Here is a 20,042-nt window from a genome sequence, read left to right on the forward strand (position 1 = left end):
CAGGAAATCAGGAGGCAATGGGCGGGCTGCCATGTCATATGGTCGGAGTTTATTCCCAGGCGGGTGTGGAGGGGAGCTGAGCGCCCAGGGGCCATAGACAGGGCTCGTAGGAAGATCAATCGTGAGATGCGTGCTTTCTGCGCCAGGGAGGGGGTGGGGAGGATGGAGCACCCGGAGTTGCGCTATGGTGCAAACTATTTCTTCTTGGAGGATGGGGTTCACCTGTCCAGGTACGGCATGGAGCTGTATATAGTGCAGCTAAAGGAGGCTTTAGATGGGGCCCTGGGGGTGGTCAGGTATCCCAGGAGACAGGAGTCCTAGGGGGGGGTCGAAAGTCATAAGCGACTTTCGAGTGGCGCTGTCCTAAGGAAATAGGGTGGTGTGGCTGGAGGCCTGGGACTGCATGGTAGCGGGGGTTGGGGTCATGGAGGTCATTAGGGGCATCTAGTAGAGGGGCAGGTTGATGAGCGTATGTTGTTGTATTACTGTTGCAATGTTCGGGCTTACATTTAGGGGTGGGGGTGGGGGGCTGTTAGGCAGTTGTTATTTAGTGAGCAGTAGTTTTGTTCGGCACAGGCCAAGGGGGATGTGTTATACGTGCACCTGATTCCAATAAAAGCGGCCTTTTTCACACACTTCTGGTGTCTGTGTCTTTGCTTCCCCCCCCTCACCTACTGGTGTGCCCCAATGGGGATTTGGGGGGGTGGCCGACCAACGGGAGGCTCGCCCCCCCGGGGAAGTTTGGGGCACCAGGGGAGGGGGGGGAGGGGGAAGCTTGACACAAGGGTATCGCCGTAGCGGCGTTTTTGGGCTGGTTGGGCGGCTTGGGCTCCTTTTGGGCTTCCTCTGGGCTGGGGAATATATAACCGGCCATTTTGTGTCACCGCGCACGTTTGTGGTGCGGTGACACAGCAGCCAGGTCGCAGGGAAATTTTGTCCCACCCTCCCTCCCTTTAGCAAGGTTTTTTCGTAATTTTTAGGCCCGGGGTTTTTTCCCTTTGTGCGGGGGGGGGGGTCAGGGATATGGTCCCGAGGGGCTTTTTTGGTTGATGGTGCACTGTTTAGGGTTGCGGTTGTGTTTTTTGTCGCTGGAACAGGTGCGTTGTGGGGGCGCTGTCCTAAGGAAATAGGGTGGTGTGGCTGGAGGCCTGGGACTGCATGGTAGCGGGGGTTGGGGTCATGGAGGTCATTAGGGGCATCTAGTAGAGGGGCAGGTTGATGAGCGTATGTTGTTGTATTACTGTTGCAATGTTCGGGCTTACATTTAGGGGTGGGGGTGGGGGGCTCTTAGGCAGTTGTTATTTAGTGAGCAGTAGTTTTGTTCGGCACAGGCCAAGGGGGATGTGTTATACGTGCACCTGATTCCAATAAAAGCGGCCTTTTTCACACACTTCTGGTGTCTGTGTCTTTGCTTCCCCCCCCTCACCTACTGGTGTGCCCCAAAAGCGGAAAAGCGTATAAATTTATCAAAGCAGAGTGCATTCCATATAACACCACGGTTACCTAAAAGCGCTGAAGCGGCACTTGGTCCCAAAGGGCTCGTTGCATCGACATGTTTATTTAAGCAGGAAGTTTATTTAAGGAGGAGATACGGGTGGTCTGCTCCTCCGATCCTCTGTCTGACATATTCCGAGCCAACATTACCATCGCAAGCAGTGTCGGTAAACACACCCTTTTTCCCACACCAAAAACGCATGCCTGAGCTGAATAGCGCCGTGTTAATTGCCATGACTAACTGCAGCAAAAGCGACACCGCTTTTAAACCCACACCCGCCAACTAAGGGCCAGCATACAAGCATGCCAGTATCGTAGCCCTGCGATCAACCGCCGCCACTCATGGACACCCGTCTCTGGTAGCTGTAAGATGAGATCCGTGCCACCTGAAGAGAGAACCGAGGCGTGCACTGTATACTATGATCCAGCTCGTGTTCCTGTGAGACTGTGTACTGCTAAGCGCTCTGCGCATTACGTCACCTAGGGCAACAAGCAGTCGGAAAAGAACCAAACATCCCGATTCACTTTGCTTAACATCGCCCCACACTTCAATTGCTGAATAAACCAATGTTCGGGCGGACCATGTTAGAAACAGGCTCGCACGTAAAATGAATAAAGGTGAAAACCTTAACAGGAGAAAAAGTGCGGAGAAACCGTATGCACCCCCTTTCTTGGTACAATTATGTAAACAGCCATAAAATCAACCTACAGACTAAGGTCTTCATTATGTGCAAAATCCTATTTAAGCCTCTTTTCTTCAACATGACACGCTTTTTCCGCCAACCCTGACCTCGAACCCGGGACTCACAGGCCAAAGGCGCACTCTCTAACAATTGAGCCACAGTCACTGCCCCGATAGTTATAGTGAAACTACCGGATACCATTATCTTAAAGAAGCCGACTGCCTACAGTAAAGTAAATTAAACACTCCCAGGAGAAAACCAAAACCTAAAATACAGATAGTCATTATACACGTTAATAACCTGAAGTAAATAAAACTACGCCGGCCCCCCTGAACCCACCGCGTTGTTCTTCGGCCTACGACCAGAAGCTCTGCACTCTTGGCCGTCTTTTTCCGTCACTCTGCGGCTGTGGTCCAGGGAGACAAAGAGGACGTCCCCCCTGGAGGCACAGCCTTAAATACCTGCCAGATAAGATTCGGTTTCGTTTACCCCTGGACACTCCAGAAACCGCAACTTAAGCCAGTCTGGACCCTCCTCAAAACCAGCCCCCAGAGTGATGCTTGGTCACATGGCGCAACTAAGGGAGCCCCTCCTCTAGGCGAGTGGGGCTCCTGCTCATACTGATGGACATGCGTTAGCCCCCAAAATGCCAAGGAAGTACCTGATGTGTTAATTAGGAGGTGTTTTAAAACGTGGCCGGAGATTAGGGGCAAGGCACCGTATCAAGCAAGGATGTGGAGACGGTATATGCTGGGCATTCGTGTAAGCAGAGGCAGGGCTTGGGCTCAGGCACACATCAGTGCAGTGACTTGCTACATAAAGCTGGCCACATGGAGGGACCCAGCTGGCTCTTTCTATTGTCAGGCAGCAGTGAAAGGATGGGGGTATATACAACTCAAGTACAAGGATCACAGACGTCCTATTGATTTAATTGTAAATGAGTTTTATTACATCATTGTATTCTAATTTACGCGATGTTTATCATTTCAGTATGACTTGTGTCTAGTTTCACAAAGTACATGAGATATATGTGTAACATGAATGTTGTATAGAATTCAAGATTATGCACATAAATTCTACTGTATAAATAATGTTATGTTCTTGATTAATTTGTTTAAACAAATGGGTTTTTGATATTAAACCCATTGAACAGTGCATGCTACCAGCAGGTCTTCCTGTTGTTTATTGAGTATTTCATCTAGTGTCGACACACTATATCACATTTTGCGACTGGTCATTTATAAAAAAAATACACATCTTAAAACTGAATTATAACTGGAAATTTATGATACGAGGAAAGAAAAGAGATATACACATTCTGCAAGGGAAGTTGTGGGAAGTTTAAACTTTATTTTTTAATTTTGAAAGTGCAACATTTAAAGAAGTCTCACAACCCAATTTATGGAACAGATTGCTGAAAGATAAACACCGAAAGATAACTTACCCTAAACGTATTTTGCAGTAAAATACTCACACTAAAATGTATATTTGCAGCGTTTTAACTGCAAAATCTAGATTTAAAATGTTACCTGTTTTTTGTGCGAAACTTTGACTTCTGAGTGCTTAGTCAAATTCAGGAAGTTTTGAAGTTAAAAAAAGGAATCTATCACGTATTAGACGAGGTTGAATAATTTTGCCCACTGCCAATCGAATATTTTCTTTCTGCTGTTGAAGGTTTTTCCTCCTCCTTGTGTCCTTCATGTGTGATAAATTATACAGTTTCAGTTAACTCCCATCTTGAGTGCAAGAGATGCTCGATCTAAGGCCAACAGGCCAGAAATAGGCATGGTTGTGCATGTTTATTTTCAGATGAACTTGGGAGAAGAGCATCCTGATTGGAATATGAGCACCAGTTGGTCCAGATGAATTGAGACGGAGCTAGAACAGATGGAGTGTGTTGGAAGCTTGCCCCTACTGCAGGATCACCCCATATTTCTACCTTCTGTTACTGAAAATGTTTTTTGCTGGCCATTGGACTCTGTGGACTTTACCCCTGCTAACCGGTGTAATGTGCTTGTTCTCTCCTCTCTAAACATGTTAATGTCGGTATGCATCTGATTGACACATTTAATTTACTTGTTGGCACTACTATATTATTTTACATGTACCTAGGACCTTTAAATTTATTGGGCTGTATCACTCTTTAAGCCACCGACTCTCCAGGCCTGCCCTTGAAGGCTGCGTGTGAAGGTTTGAACTGTCATTTCTACAGGGCTTTTTTTTACTGGGAATAAACCTTCATTTTTAAAACTATACCTCATCCCTAATGTAGGCCTTAAATGCCCAAAGGGCAGGGAGCATGCAATTTAAAAAGTAGGACATATATAGTTAATGTTTTACATGTCCTAGCAGTAAGTCACCCCGTCATTTTTCACTGTAGCAAGGCTAGCTCTCCTATAGGAGTTGCATTTTAACCAATTAGTATGCTTAATTTCAGATTGGAAGCATCTAGAAAATTATTCAAGGGCTCATATATAGCAATTTTCAAATCCAACTTAATGATAAAATTGGATTTGATGTTACTATTTTGAAAATTCCAGTTTTAGGGAGGTATGTCCTGTTTAAGTCAAATATGCTTTTTGTGGCAGAGTCCAGTGTCACCTGATGTTGAATGGCTCCACTGGGATGAGATGTGGAATTGCTTCCAGACAATTGGCAAAAGGCTACGGTGTGGAGAGGTGTTTTGCTCCTTCAGCAGGATAGCCCGTGGGGCTGTACTCATCTTGTTCCTGAGTTTTAAAGGGAGCCTACTCTGTCACTGGCAGATGTAGCTCATACCTAGGTCTGATTTCCTTTCTCTTTCTACTCAGCTTGACTCCAAACCCACTCAGAGGAGGAGCTGCCACAGAACTGGTTTGGAGTGACCACAAGGGAGAGTTTTAACATTTCCAAAGCCACAACTCTGGTTGGGCACAGGGTGCAATGACCAGACAAAGACAGGTTCTGTCATGCTGGTTTTAGAGACAGAGGTGTACTGTGGGATATCTTGCAGTAAAACATGCAGTAAATGCAGCAAAAACGGTCAGGATCACAACTGGGAACTTTTACCTCATTGGGTAGGGAGTGAACAAGAGTTTCTCCCACCTACCGGCTGGCAGGAGACATAAATGGGATAACCCTAGTACTCTCCAGAGAACACCTCTGGACCTGTGAAAAATCACAAGTACATCCCTGCTGTCTGAAGAGCCTGAAGGATTACTTGGCCGGCTTGCCTTTAAACTAGGGCCTCAGTAGTGAATCCAATTAAATCTATCAAATCCAATTCTGCATGTGGTGTGGGCAATCCCACACCACATGCAGAAATGAGGCCGGGGTGTATCTACATAGCCAGCAACTTTCATCGTCCCAGAGCTTCATGTGACATAGACTCACCGGTGTTCTGCTCCTGTAGCATCTGTGCAGGTATTTGAAATGGATCAAACGTAATCTGTAAGTTGGGGAGAGTTCAGTCAGCTGTCCACAACAAAAATCCCACTGGGCCTCAGTTACTGGAGTGAAAAGCTTGCTATTCCAGCATTGGAGGGATTTAGGTTTCACCAATGGGTTTGTGTTTTGAATTAGGGTGTGTATTCGTGTAAAGAGTTTTTGGGGAGAGGAAGATTTCAACACATTTTCCAGTCCAGGTAGCAATGGAGGAGCTGTAGGGAAGGTATCCCATAGGGCGCGACACGCTGCTTGCAGTTTTTGACTTAAAAAAAGTACCGCAAAGGATATCGTCCTATCTGCACCAGCCTCAGGAGGCGGTCTGAACGTGTCTCCAGGATACAGATCCGCAAACGTGTGCAGGTTCATGTCATGAGTGAGGGCCTTACTGACCCCTTCTCGAATACAGGGCAACATTGGATTCTGTGCCAGTGGGATGGAAGGAGCATATAACAGCGGAGTGTTAGCTCTTTTGCGCAACTCTCCGCAAACCCACTGCAGAGTCTCAGCCGTATCTATGTCTCCGTGTGGGCGCCGTGGGGCCTAGTAAAGTGCAAGCTGAATCGGAACAGGGGCAACCGCATCAATCTCAACTGCCATATATGGATGGTAGGGCGTCGGATGGACCCAATAATGCAGAAATTGGGCGTGAGTGCATTATGCGTATAAATGCATTTCTGGCGCCGCCAAGCCCCCTTGTCGCAACAGGAGAGTCAGTAGGTCCCAGGACACCCTGGCCTGCCCCCCGGCCCAGACCAGGGCAATGAACTGTGATTTGAAGGTGTTAACATTTTTTTGTGTGAGAGGAAGTGGGATATTGACAAATATATATAAAAACTTCGGTAAAATAACCATTTTGGCTAATGCTATCTTCCCGGCCAATGACAGGTGCATTTTGGACCAGATTTTAACCTTTTCTTCTAGCCAGGTAACCGCCCTACCAAAATTTAGTTTGTATATCTCCTCCGTATCCCGACTCACCCATGCACCCAAATATTTAACTGCCTTGGCCTCCCATCTCAAAGGAAATTCAGATACCACAGGGGGCGTGCCATCCGTCAAAGGAAACACCACCAAATTTGCCCTGTTGACTGAGATGCCTGCTAGTCGTCCAAATCGGATAAACTCTCTAAGGAACGGATCTAGTATTTCCTCATGGTCAATGATGTATAATGTCACATCATCCGCATAAAGCGAAATGAGCAGGCTTCTAGTGCTAAAGCCAATGCCACGAGCTGTATGGTGTTGCCGGATGCGGGTGGCTAGGGGTCCATCGCAATGGCGAATAGCAAGGGAGAAAGCGGACACCCCTGTGTGGTGCCCCGTGAAATTGGGAATGGATCAGAAAGCATGCCATTCACCCTAATAAGGGCTGCTGGTAAAGTATACAACAGACTGATACAGTTAATGAAAAGCGGGCTGAACCCCATGCGATTTAGAATGGCAAACAAATAAGGCTGCTCAATCGTATCAAACGCCTTTGTGGCATCTAGGAAGACAACAGCAGCGTTCACTGTCAGATGAAGATAATGCAGCGCAGAGAAGATGGTTCGCAAATTGTGAGCGGTCCACCTCTCAGGGATGAACCCCGACCTGTGGGGAGCGCAATCATGGGGAGCATAGGCTGTAGTCGATTTGCAATCAGCTTTGCAAGAATTTTAACATCCATGTTTATGAGCGAAAGCGGCCTGTAGGAATCAATCTCCGTGTGTGACTTGCCTGGTTTTAACAGGGTAATAATTATTGCTTCTCCCATGGACTTAGGTAGAACACCCTCCTCCAGAGCTTCCTCATTCATCGCCAACATCCGAGGCGCCAATTCCTCCACGTAGGTCTTATAGAATGAGGTGGTCAGGCCGTCTGGGCCTGGAGCTTTATCGAGTGGCAGGCCTTTCATGACCTGAGCCACATCTTCAACTGTAATGGGGAGATCCATATATTCTCTATGGTTTGCATTAAATCAGACCAGGGAAATGGAATCAAGGAAGTCCTGCATTCCCTCAGGGCATGTTTGTTGGATAGCAGTGTAGAGGTGAGTGTAAAAGTCAGAAAAAGCACCTAGGATAACCGTCTGTCCCCTGATGACATCCCCTTGAGTAGTATGAAGTTCGTCTATAAACATGGTGGACCTAGAGGGGCGGATCCTACCAGCCAGCGTGCTGCCCGAGCGATCACCCTTGCCATACCTACGCGCCGCAGCGTATTTGCCCAGGAACTTGAACTCACCCCGGGCCTCTTCGGCAAATTCCAACAGCTTAGCCTTAAGGAGGGCGGCATTATCTAGCTCATTAGTAGAATAAAATTGGTTCTCGAGATCTTTTATCTGGGCTTCCAGGGACCTAAGTGTGCCTCTAATTGCCTTCAGTACTCCCACCTGTCTAGCAATGCACTGTCCTCTAATAACAACCTTGAACGCCTCCCATAGTGAAGCCTCAGTGTCTACTGAACCTGTATTATGAGTGAAGTAGTCTTGAATGTCCGAACATATTTCCTCTTTGAAGGCCTCATCAAGTAGAGCATGTGGCGGAAGGCGCCAAGTAAAGGCACAGGGAGGTGCACTGGGGATTTGCAATCTCAGCAAGCCGGGGGCGTGGTCAGAAAGTGAGCGTGCTAAATGTGAGACTTCCAAGGACCATGTGGCTATGTCTCGTGAAACCAACCAGAAGTCCAACCGAGACCAGGAACTATGATGACTAGAGATACACGTACCCTCTCTAAATAGAGGGTGTCGTCCCCACCAAATATCAATTAGATCACCATCAGCCGTTATGCTGTGTAAAGCGGCACTCACCTTTAGATGTAGGGAACGAGCAGCGCCATGTCTGTCCAGTTCATCATTTAAAATAGCATTCAAATCTCCACCCCACAATATCGGTGAACAACCTGTCATTTTGACCCTGGTCCAAATATCGTGAAAAAATTCTGGTGAGTCTACATTGGGGCCGTAAACAGCTATTATCTTTAGTGAAACGCCTCTCAGAAGGCCACTTATGAGAAGAAACCTCCCTTCAGGATCTGCGTAGGTGTGTCACTCTCGCCAGTCCATTCCCCGTCTAATCAACACAGCCACTCCACGGGCATAATTAGAATATACGGAGGAATACACATTACCCCACCTGTTGTGACGAAGCCTCTGCGATGGTGTAGCATTGAGATGTGTTTCCTGCAATAGACAAACATCAATATTGTGCCTGGCTAAATATGCATGCACTAACCTAGCCTTCCTATTGTCATTCAACCCTCTGATGTTCCATGTAAGGAAGTTTACAGTGTTAGCGTGTCATTTTGTGTATGAAGCCCACATATGTGGCATGAACTGTGGCAACGCAATCCTATCCAAGTGTAGTTCAAACGCCCTGACCCATGACTAACAATCATACTGGCCGTGAACAATAGCACATTCCCTACCCACCGCCCTCCTCCCACTCCAATCCCCAATCAGGTTGTAGATTACCCTTCCCAAAACCGAAAAACATAGAACTACTTTGCAATAAAGGGGAACTTTCCATGAGGGCATGGAAGCACCAGCAACTCCCCTGTTCGCACATGGTGGCAGGGAGTACTGCAGAGAGGCTGTCAGCGTACATTACCAATAATGAGTTCTATAAGAAGTCCTCATGCTGCGGAGCTACAGGGAACCACATATCCGAACCACATAAAGTCGAAAACAAATTAAGAGAAAAATGGAAATAAGGACACATGAGCATGAGGGCCCCTATCTAGCATTATTAAAACACAGTTATACAGTTAGCAAATTCTCAGAGTACCCAGTCAGTCATTGTCACTGAGATGATCCTCTGGCGATTTCCCTGCCATTCGGGTATCTTTAAGTTTTTTTTTCCACCAACATATTTGGTGAACTTTAAGGCAGATTTTGCATCTGTAAAGTAGTGCACCGTACTTTCATGTGAAACCTTTAACTTGGCAGGGTATAGCAGGGAGTATGGAATCTGTGCCTCCATAAGAATGCGCGCTTGGTGGGAAGAAACTCCCGACGTGCTGCCGGGACCGCTGGAGTAAAGTCCGGATAAAAGGAAATATTGTTACCTTTGTGGGATATCGGGCCTTTTCCCCATGCCAATCGCAGAATAAGATCGCAGTCCTTATAGTTCAACATCTTTGCCAGGATTGGTCTGGGTGTCGCACCAACGGGAGGCTTAGGCCCCCGGGCTCTATGTGCCCTCTCCACCACGAATACTGATGACAGATGAGGATCAAAGAGTTTGTGTAAGAGATCCGACACAAAAGACTCCATCTTGGAAATGGCAGTAGTCTCCGGGATTCCGGTAATGCAAAGGTTGTTCCTTCTTGACCTCACCTCCAAATCATAATTCTTAGCCCTGATGACCCCCAGCAACTTGTCCATATGTAGCAACTGCTCTTTAGTGTCCACTAGGAATTCATGGAACTCCATTTGCCGATTTTCCAGCAGATCTAGTAGAGTCTCATGCGTCACCACTTGTGTCTTGACAGAATCTAGCTGTGCAGTTAGGGTATCTAGGTGATGCGGACTACACCTCGTCCTGAGTGATCCCTAAAGCGTGGCATGTGGTTTGGGACTGTATTGGTGACCAAGAGGCCCCAATATCTGCCTCGTGCTCCTCACTTGGTGACCAGTTGTGGGGCTGAGGGCCCGATAGGCACAGGTGTGGACATCATTGTGCTTAGTGCGCATTCCTAGCCTCCGGAAAAATGGGGAAGCAGGGGACCAAGCAACCAAAATTAACGTTTGAGAACAAACGTGCCACAAGACATACAGAGCCGGACTCGGATGCACAGAGGGATGGTCAACATTAGTCGTTGGCGAGAGATCAGGGGGAAGATAAGCGGTCCCTTATGCTGGAGATGCGCTCCAGCTTGCATAGCATCAACACCAAATTAGGGGCCAGATGTAGGTCGGTCGGTAACGGCCGAAAATCGGTATTTTCGGCCGTTACCGACCGGTAATTCAGAAATGGTATGTAGGGCCCTGAATTTTACAGAATCGGTAAAATTACCGATCGGTAAATTTACCGATTCTGTAAAATACCGAATCGGTATTTTTACCGATTTGGTAAATTTGAGATGTAGGTGGGACTCTTCTGAGTCCCACAAGCCTTACAGATTCGGTATTTTACCATCAAATCCAATTTGATGGTAAAATACCGATTCCGGTGTGCATGCACATGTGTGCATGCACACCTCTGCCATATGACAGGCAGACCTGCCCTTGGGGCATGTATGCCTGCCACATGGCACCGAGCCTATTTTTGGGGTGCCAGAGGGTGTCAAATTGACACCCCCTGCACCCTTACTAAAATCAGTAATTACCGATTGATTCCTATGGGCTTCACAGCCCATAGGAATCAATAGGAAATACCGATTCGGTATTTCCAGATTCGGTAAATACCGAATCTTAAAGATTCGGTATTTACACATCTGGAAATACCTACATCTCCCCCCTTCATATTTACCACTTCTTAAATACCGAATCGGTAAAATTCGGTATTTAAGAAGTGGTAAATATGAATTACCTACATCGGGCCCCTAATCTTTAAGATTCGGTATTTACCGAATCTGGAAATACCGAATCGGTATTTCCTATTGATTCCTATGGGCTGTGAAGCCCATAGGCATCAATGGGCAATACCGATTCTGTAATTACAGAATCGTTAATTACCGATTTTAGCAAGGGTGCAGGGGGTGTCACTTTGACACCCTCTGGCACCCCAAAAATAGGCTCGGGTGCCATGTGGCAGGCATACATGCCCCAAGGGCAGGTCTGCCTGTCATATGGCAGAGGTGTGCATGCACACATGTGCATGCACACGGAATCGGTATTTTACCATCAAATTGGATTTGATGGTAAAATACCGATTCTGTAAGGCTTGTGGGACTCAGAAGAGTCCCACCTACATCTCAAATTTACCGAATCGGTAAAAATACTGATTCGGTATTTTACAGAATCGGTAAATTTACCGATCGGTAAATTTACCGATTCTGTACAATTCAGGGCCCTACATACCATTTCTGAATTACCGGTCGGTAACGGCCGAAAATACCGATTTTCGGCCGTTACCGACCGACCTACATCTGGCCCTAGGTATTTACACATCTGGAAATACCTACATCTCCCCCCTTCATATTTACCACTTCTTAAATACCGAATCGGTAAAATTCGGTATTTAAGAAGTGGTAAATATGAATTACCTACATCGGGCCCCAAGACTCCAATCTAGGCCCGGCAACATCACACCTAGCAATGAGACAGCGCGGTAGAGGCAAAGGCAATCTCGGGAAGCAAGGCTCACTAACACACAGTTGACAGTGAGCACCAAGTCCCAGCAGCACACAGGGCATATCCCGCTACACCAAATGCCCACAGCTGTGTAGCAAGTCTCAGTGTCGTTATTGTGTCCGAGTGAGCATCAGCTGGTGTGAGCGTGGCAAACTGTGCAGCAGATGAGCCAATCCTGAACCTTTGCCCCAGGTAGCATGGTTCAAGGAGAAGTAGGGAGGTTGATGATGGGGGCAGCAGGTCCGTAGGGCCTTTACTGGGGTGGTGGGCTCCTTACCAGTATCACTTTGCGCCTCGCCAGATGACCTTCACAATGGCACGCTCCCACAGCCAAAGTACCACATACGTCGCGCCAGCCATGGCCTCAGCCTGTCTTTCAACACTCACCAGGCTTGGCCCTGCCCGATCCGCCACCTCGATGTTCACGGCCGCAAAATGGCAGCCGCAGCCGTAGGGTCGGTGCGTCTTTGCCGTCCTCAGGCACAGCCACTCGGTATCTGGGCACACCTCAGTCCTCCTCAGTCAATGGGCCCAACTCAACGCGCAGAGCTGCCAGGGCGATGTTTTGATGCCGCCGCCGCCAATTCACAGGGGTAGGGCCCGAGTCACCACAGCAACTGCGGGCTCAATTTCTCAAACAACCCAGCCAAGCCAGGGAGTACAAATCGCGGGCCTCCTGCGGCGAGCACTGTGCCTCACAGCTCGGTCCAGGAACAAGTCTGAGCTTCAAAAGCTCCGCTTTTCGGGTCCACTGATTCTCCGCAACCCGGGGAGCACTAGCAGGTGCCTCAGCAGCTCTCCGATTTCAGGATAAATGCAGGATTTCTTCCCGGCCGGCAGAGCTCACTCAATGAGCAGCCATTCCGCTGCGCAGAAAACCACACCCCCCCTGTTATGGTCTTCTTAGCAGCAGCAAATATGATCTATCAGGACCTCACGGAGAAGCTGCTGGCCTTGTGGAGCCCTCTTCAGCTACAGCAGGCAGCCTTGCCCCTCTGGAACAATCCGAGCTCCAGAAAAAGTGACTAAGTCTAGATGTAGAAATCTTCACAGTTTCAATGCACGAAAAATATCCAGCCATCGAGGTACCTTCTCTGTGTGTGAAAATCAAACTTCTCCTGATCAGAGCCATAACTAGGATAGGCATGATACACGTAATTCCATGTATCGCAATTGTGGAATTACTCAAAAATTCAGCAAGATTCATGGGAAATTATTCAAGAGGAGTACTTCTGCATTTAGTGCTATTTTCGTATGTCCCCTCACTTCCAAAATGACACTAAATGCAAAAGAATATGACTAGTGAGCACCAGCAGCCACTCGCTAAGTGTGATCTTGGGGTAGGAGTTTGCCCCAACTAACTCGTGGGATTTAGCACTAGTTTCTTAAAGCACAATGAACCCTTAAACTCAAATTAAAAGCAAAGAAAATAATGCTAAATGCAGAAGAAGGTAAATAGCAGCTCAAGCAGCTGCTGTCCTTCACTAAATGTGGGCTTGCAGTAGGATTTTTTCCCCCCTCCAGATAACTCTGTGGGTGGGTGGAATCGCTTCATTATCAGTTATTCTGCATCTAAGAGTAACGCCAAATTACTCTGATATCTCTGTCATAATTTAAATTCTGCCCAGGCCTAACCACAACCTGGTCTGGTGTCTATTCTATGACGTGGAGGCATTTTCGGCTACAGCCTGCTACCTTTCCATGCTTACAGTTTTGACTTCTATTCCAGAGATTATGTCCAAAGAAAAAAATCTTCACTGGGGCAATCCTTGTGCCTGTATCTAACCTGCGCTACATCACGGTTAGCCTTAACATTTGACTTAGTCCCAGTAAAGTGCAACCAGATGACCGTGGTTGGTGCTTAATTCTTTTTGGCCGAAAATCGGTATTTTCGGCCATTACCGACCGGTAATTCAGAAATGGTATGTAGGGCCCTGAATTGTACAGAATCGGTAAATTTACCGATCGGTAAATTTACCGATTCTGTAAAATACCGAATCAGCATTTTTACCGATTCGGTAAATTTGAGATGTAGGTGGGACTCTTCTGAGTCCCACAAGCCTTACAGAATCGGTATTTTACCATCAAATCCAATTTGATGGTAAAATACCGATTCCGGTGTGCATGCACATGTGTGAACAATGAACCCTTAAACTCAAATTAAAAGCAAAGAAAATAATGCTAAATGCAGCAGAAGGTAAATAGCAGCTCCAGCAGCTGCTGTCCTTCACTAAATGTGGGCTTGCAGTAGGATTTTTTTCCCCCTCCAGATAACTCTGTGGGTGGGTGGAATCGCTTCATTATCAGTTATTCTGCATCTAAGAGTAACGCCAAATTACTCTGATATCTCTGTCATAATTGAAATTCTGCCCAGGCCTAACCACAACCTGGTCTGGTGTCTATTCTATGACGTGGAGGCATTTTCGGCTACAGCCTGCTACCTTTCCATGCTTACAGTTTTGACTTCTATTCCAGAGATTATGTCCAAAGAAAAAAATCTTCACTGGGGCAATCCTTGTGCCTGTATCTAACCTGCGCTACATCACGGTTAGCCATAACATTTGACTTAGTCCCAGTAAAGTGCAACCAGATGACCGTGGATGGTGCTTAATTCTTTTTGGTAGTATTTTGAACCTTAAACTTCAAAAATTCATAACTCCACTTCGAGGCATTCAATCTTTGTAGCTTTTGCAGGTCATTTTTATTTAATAATATTTTCTCTAATTTCTAAATTGGTTTGGAATTTTGCTTAGGTTGCTTTTTAACTATATGGCTGTTTGAGTGCTGCATAAATACTTTCCACATTGTCTTTAAGATAAGTCTGAATGCTTCTTTGCCAAGCTACCACAGGGTTAAGCACACATTATTTAGTGACTTCTGTGGGTCATCCTGACAAGAATGCCACACAGAGGACCACCAATTGCTTAAAATTGATTCAAAAATTTACACTCAATTCATGTTTGCTGTTTGTTGGACCTGGCCCTCTCCCTGGGTAACTCACAAACGTTTTGCCATCTACCCTCCACTTTTTGATAAATTCGATTTTGTTGGCCTTCGGACTCTGTGCACTTTACCACGGCTAACCAGTGCTTAAATGCTTGTGCTCTTTCCTTAAAACCTGGCAGAATTGGCTTATACCCAATTGACATATTTAATTTCTAAAAAATAAAAGTGGTAATACATGTGCCCAGGGCCTGTAAAGTAAATTATACACAATTTGTGCGACCCACTTAAGTAGCCCTTCCAAAATGACTCAGGCCTGTCATTGCAGAGCCTGTGTGCAGTTTTAAACTGCCATGTCGACCTGGCACAATAAGCCCTTTCCAGGCCAAGACCTTTCTTTTTAATACATATTTCACCCCTAGGATAGTTCCTGGACAGCCCACAGGGCAGAGTGCAATGTATTTCATCAGTTGGACATGTACGTTTACGTTTTTCATGTCCTGGTAGTGAAGAGCTCTTACATTTGTTTTTCACTACTGCAAAGCCTATCTCTCCCCAAGGATAATATTGGAGGTTACTTATTAAATTTTTATAAGTGTAATTTCCAAATTGGAAGAGATTACCAGTTCATTTTTGATGTCTCTGGAAACACAAATTAAAATCCTAACTTTTTAAAATTGCTATTCTGAAAATGCTACTTTTGGAAAGTTGGCATTTTCTTGCCTTCGCCATTTGGTGCCTGTAGCCTGTCTTGGGTCACATGACTGGGCGTAACTGACAGTTAGACTTTGTAAATTCCTTCCAGAGAGTCACACAACAGCAGGATTAGTTGTGCCTGAATGGGCCATCTGCTGGCAGGAGGGCGGGTGGAGCTTAGCACAGCCCCACTTGCAACTGAATAGCCTGTGCTGTGCCTTCACACAAAGGGCCTAACAACCCAACATTGTTACTGCAGCCAGCTTAGACCCAGAGCAGGGAAGTTAAGGAATTCATACATTCATACAGTCCATTTAATTTATCATCCAGAAACGCAGATGCCCAGGGATACACAACCAAGACTGCATCACCAAGGGTCACTATTTAAATAACTGTGAGAAAATAACATTGACTCTTATCATGCTCTGAATTTACCTAGGACTAAATGTGTGCTGTTAGGCCAGACAATATGCTGCCCCCCTCATTTCTGTTGTGATTCAGCTCAGCCTAGTCTACTGCTTTTGCAATGATATACAGACTCATTTACATATGGTTGGACCCCAGATATAATGCCATAGGTGAATTAAAACATTATGCAATTGAATGCCACACAGAGGACCACCTATTGCTTAAAATGTATTCGCGATTTTCCACTAATTTCATGTTTGCTGTTTGTTGGACCTGGCCCTCTTCGCTGCATAACTCCTAAATGTTTTGCCTTTTTCCCTCCGCTTTTTGATTAATTCAATTTTGTTGGCCTTCGGACTCTGTGCACTTTACCACTGCTAACCAGGGCTTAAATGTGTGTGTTCTATCCTTTTAACTTGGCAGAATTGGCTTACACCCAATTGACATATTTAATTTCTAAGTCCCTAGAAAAAAGGTAATCCGTGTGTCCAGGGCCTGTAAAGTAAATTCTACCAGTGGTCTACAGCCCTGTTTGTGCCACCCACTTAAGTAGCCTTTTAAACATGACTCAGGCCTGTCATTGCAGAGCCTGTGTGGCAGTTTTAAACTGCCATATAGATATGGCTCAATAAGCCTTTTGTCAGGCCAAAACCTTTCTTTTTAATACATATTGCACCCCTAGGATAGTTCCTGGACAGCCCACAGGGCTGAGTTCAATGTATTTAATCAGTTGGATATGTACGTTTACGTTTTTCATGTCCTGGTAGTGAAGAACTCTTTAATTTGTTTTTCACTAATGCAAAGCCTATCCCTCCCCATGGATAATATTGGAGGTTACTTATTACAGCTTTATAAGTGTAATTTCCAAATTGGAAGAGATTACCAGTTCGTGTTTGATGTCTCCGAAAATACAATTTAAAATCCTAACTTTTTAAAATTGCTATTCTGAAAATGCTACTTTTGTATGGGCGTCGCCCATTATTGAAGATTATCCACAATGAAAGAGCCCTGATGAGAATCTGAAATTTAACTCCAGATTCGAAACGCGTCGGCAGGCACTGGCAGACACCAAAAGAAAGATAACAAGAATTTATTGTTAATCAGTTTGACTCGGTTCCATAGTTGGTTTTGATCTTTCTGGAAAAAAAAGAAAAAATTCTTTGATGCCGGTTTTTGTTGCTATTTCACTTTGTGGTTATTGTAGTGGAGAGAGATTTCGCAAAGATTAATTATTTGTGGACATAAAACCGCTACATTCGAAAAGAAGATTGTGCATAAATTGTTTATATTTGTATATTTGTATGATGTGCAGTAGTTTTGTATATATGTATAAATGTTTTGTATAAGTGTTTTTCTCACCCATGAAAATATATAAAAGATTTGATAAATTCTAAAAGGGTTTAAATAAAATAACCCCCACAAACAGAAGATCATTTCTTTGTTTGTTTTTTCTTAAATTTTGAGACAAGAAATCAGAGTGAGGGTTAGCAAATATTTTTTTCAAGTTCAAACTTTTGGAAAGTTGGCATTTTCTTTCCTTAGCCATTTGGTGCCTGTAGCCTGTCTTGGGTCACATGACTGGGTGTAACTGAAAGTTAGTTTTTGGAATTCCTCCCAGAGAGTCACACAATAGTGGGATTAGTTGTGCCTGAATGGACCAACTGCTGGCAGGTTGGTGGTTGGAGCTTAGCACAGCCCCACTTGCAACTGAATAGCCTGTGCTGTGCCTTCACACAAAGGGCCTCACAACCCAACATTGTTACAGCAGCCATCTTGGAGCCATGGCAGGGAAGTTAAGGATTTCCATGCGCTTCAAAGACACTGTCGAGAAGCGCCTTCCAGAACCAGGGTACAAATATAGAATATCAGAAACCTGGTCCTGTGGATACTCAGGCCAGGTTTAAGACTGCTGTGCTGCTACAGTGACTGCTACTTTGCTGGATTACCGCTCTAAAGGAAATGCTGCCCTGCTGTGCTGGTTGCTGGCATGCTGCCTGCTACCCTCTTGCCCAGCAAGTAAGAACTGAACCTGCAACTTCATCTTGAACCCAGGACCACATAGTGACTTAAAGGGCCAGTATGCTGGCCTCCTGATCTGAGACTCGGGACGTGAAAGGCTCCAGTACAAGCTCCTGAACCCAGCTGCAGTGATTTCCTGACCCCAAGTGGTTCCTCTCAGGTTCTGGACCCTTGGTGTGGCTCAGCACTCTTTAAAGTAAGCTTTTGGGCTCTTCGCAACCATGAACGGATCTGTTTGCACTGAGACCATGCAGCTCACACCAAAATACAGTATAAGCCTCTACTGGCCCATCTCTTTACACAGCAGCATCGACAGCCTGCGGGGGACCACAACATGAAGCTCCAGCCTGCCTGCTTGTGACCCTCTCCTTGCTCCTCAGACCCTCTCTAATGTGAACGTGACTCTTGGCACAAAATGCGAGAAGGTAAACCTTCAGCTAGACTAATCTGGGACTGTACCCAACCCATGGTCCAACGTGGTCAGCTTGAACTTTTGACTTTGAGTTGGTCCACTGCGACCAGATGGCCGCAGTTGTTGCTTTCTGCTTGTAGGCACTATTTTAGAGCTTAGTCTTTAAAAATTCATAGCTCGGGTTCTACTGATTGGGTGTATGTCGTTTTGGTCTTGTTTTATGTATTAAATTAAGCTCTATTTTCCAACCTGGTGTGAGATCATTTTGTGTGGTATTTTTCACTGTTTTACTGTTTGAAGTGTTGCTCAAATACTTTACACATTGCCTCTAAATAAAACCTGACTGCTCTGTGTGGGGTTGAGCACAGGTTAATTTGGGGTTTGCCTGTGCCTTACCATGACTAGGATTGTTGTTGTTGCTGGACTAGAACTCACACCCCAGTCAATCACTAACCCTGTTTATTGCTGATCAATCCACTGGTATTCATTACAGGAACTAAAGTGCATAAGGGAAATGGCACAATCTGGATCACCAATGACTCGCAATTTCATCATGTATTTGTGGGGAGAAGTAGCACTATATACCACTATGTTGCTTCTTGTGGCTACTGTGTGCTAAGCTGCAACATTTTAGGTTTAAAAAAATATTCAGATATTTTAAGAGTTATTATCTCTTTACTGAGTGCAAATTTTAGACTTTGGTTGTTTGTCTTTTTTATCAATGACGATTTTCATATTGAAGCCTTGATTACTGGGTAGCTAATTTGGTGGTAGGCAGAAATGTGCCAGCCGTTCTTCGAAGCAAGTTTTATCATTGTTATGTTACTATTACTTATAAAGCGCGCGTACACGGGTTGGTTTCTTGGCGCTATATGTAGGCGTGACCAAAGTCCTAGGCAGTAATCAAGAATAGGGGGACAGCCATGATTAGAAATTAATCATTTACCTGGGTAAACAGCCATGTTTTGATATGTTTCCTGAATCTTAGGAGATCTGTACAAGAGCTGATGTCACGGGGCGGGGTGTTATAAAAGCTGGGGATCAGCAGCGCAAATCTGCTGTCCCCTAACCGCTTTAATTTATAGTACGGGGTGACCAGTAAATTTGCGTGGGTTGATCGCAAATTACGGGTGGATACGTATCTCTGAATAATACTGCAGATAAATTCTGGGCATGTGCCATGTAACGATTTGCAAATGAGACAGACGATTTTGAAGGAAAAGCGTTGAGACACGGGGAGCCAATAAAGCTTCTTCATGAGAGGCGAAGCGTGGTGCCATCTAGGCTGATGAAAGATCAGTCTTGCAGCCTGATTCTGCACGAGTTACAGTCTCCTTACCATAGCAGTATCATAGCAGTGTCATGCTACCTCCAGGTTCCTAAACTGTTCTTGTGCTGCTGGGTGTTGCAGCCCTTAGCTTCTTCTTGGTGGTCATGGGCTGCAAATGCACTTAGCTAATTTGACAGTCAGCAAGAAGTCAGCACCGGTCCTGGTTCATGGAGAAAATGCAAAACAGCAAATCATGGAACACAGAGAAGAAATCAGTCCTAGAATATCTATTCACACCTGACACAGTTCAGCCGAACTCCTTGCAGACATACAGCATACTCCAATATAATTATTTGGCAAAGTGAAACTGAGATGCAGAAAAAAAAATAGAAATTTTCATACAGACTTTAAGCTCTG

The sequence above is a fragment of the Lissotriton helveticus genome, chromosome 5_1, assembly GCF_964261635.1.
Source record: "Lissotriton helveticus chromosome 5_1, aLisHel1.1, whole genome shotgun sequence".
In the NCBI taxonomy this organism is placed as follows: domain Eukaryota; kingdom Metazoa; phylum Chordata; class Amphibia; order Caudata; family Salamandridae; genus Lissotriton; species Lissotriton helveticus.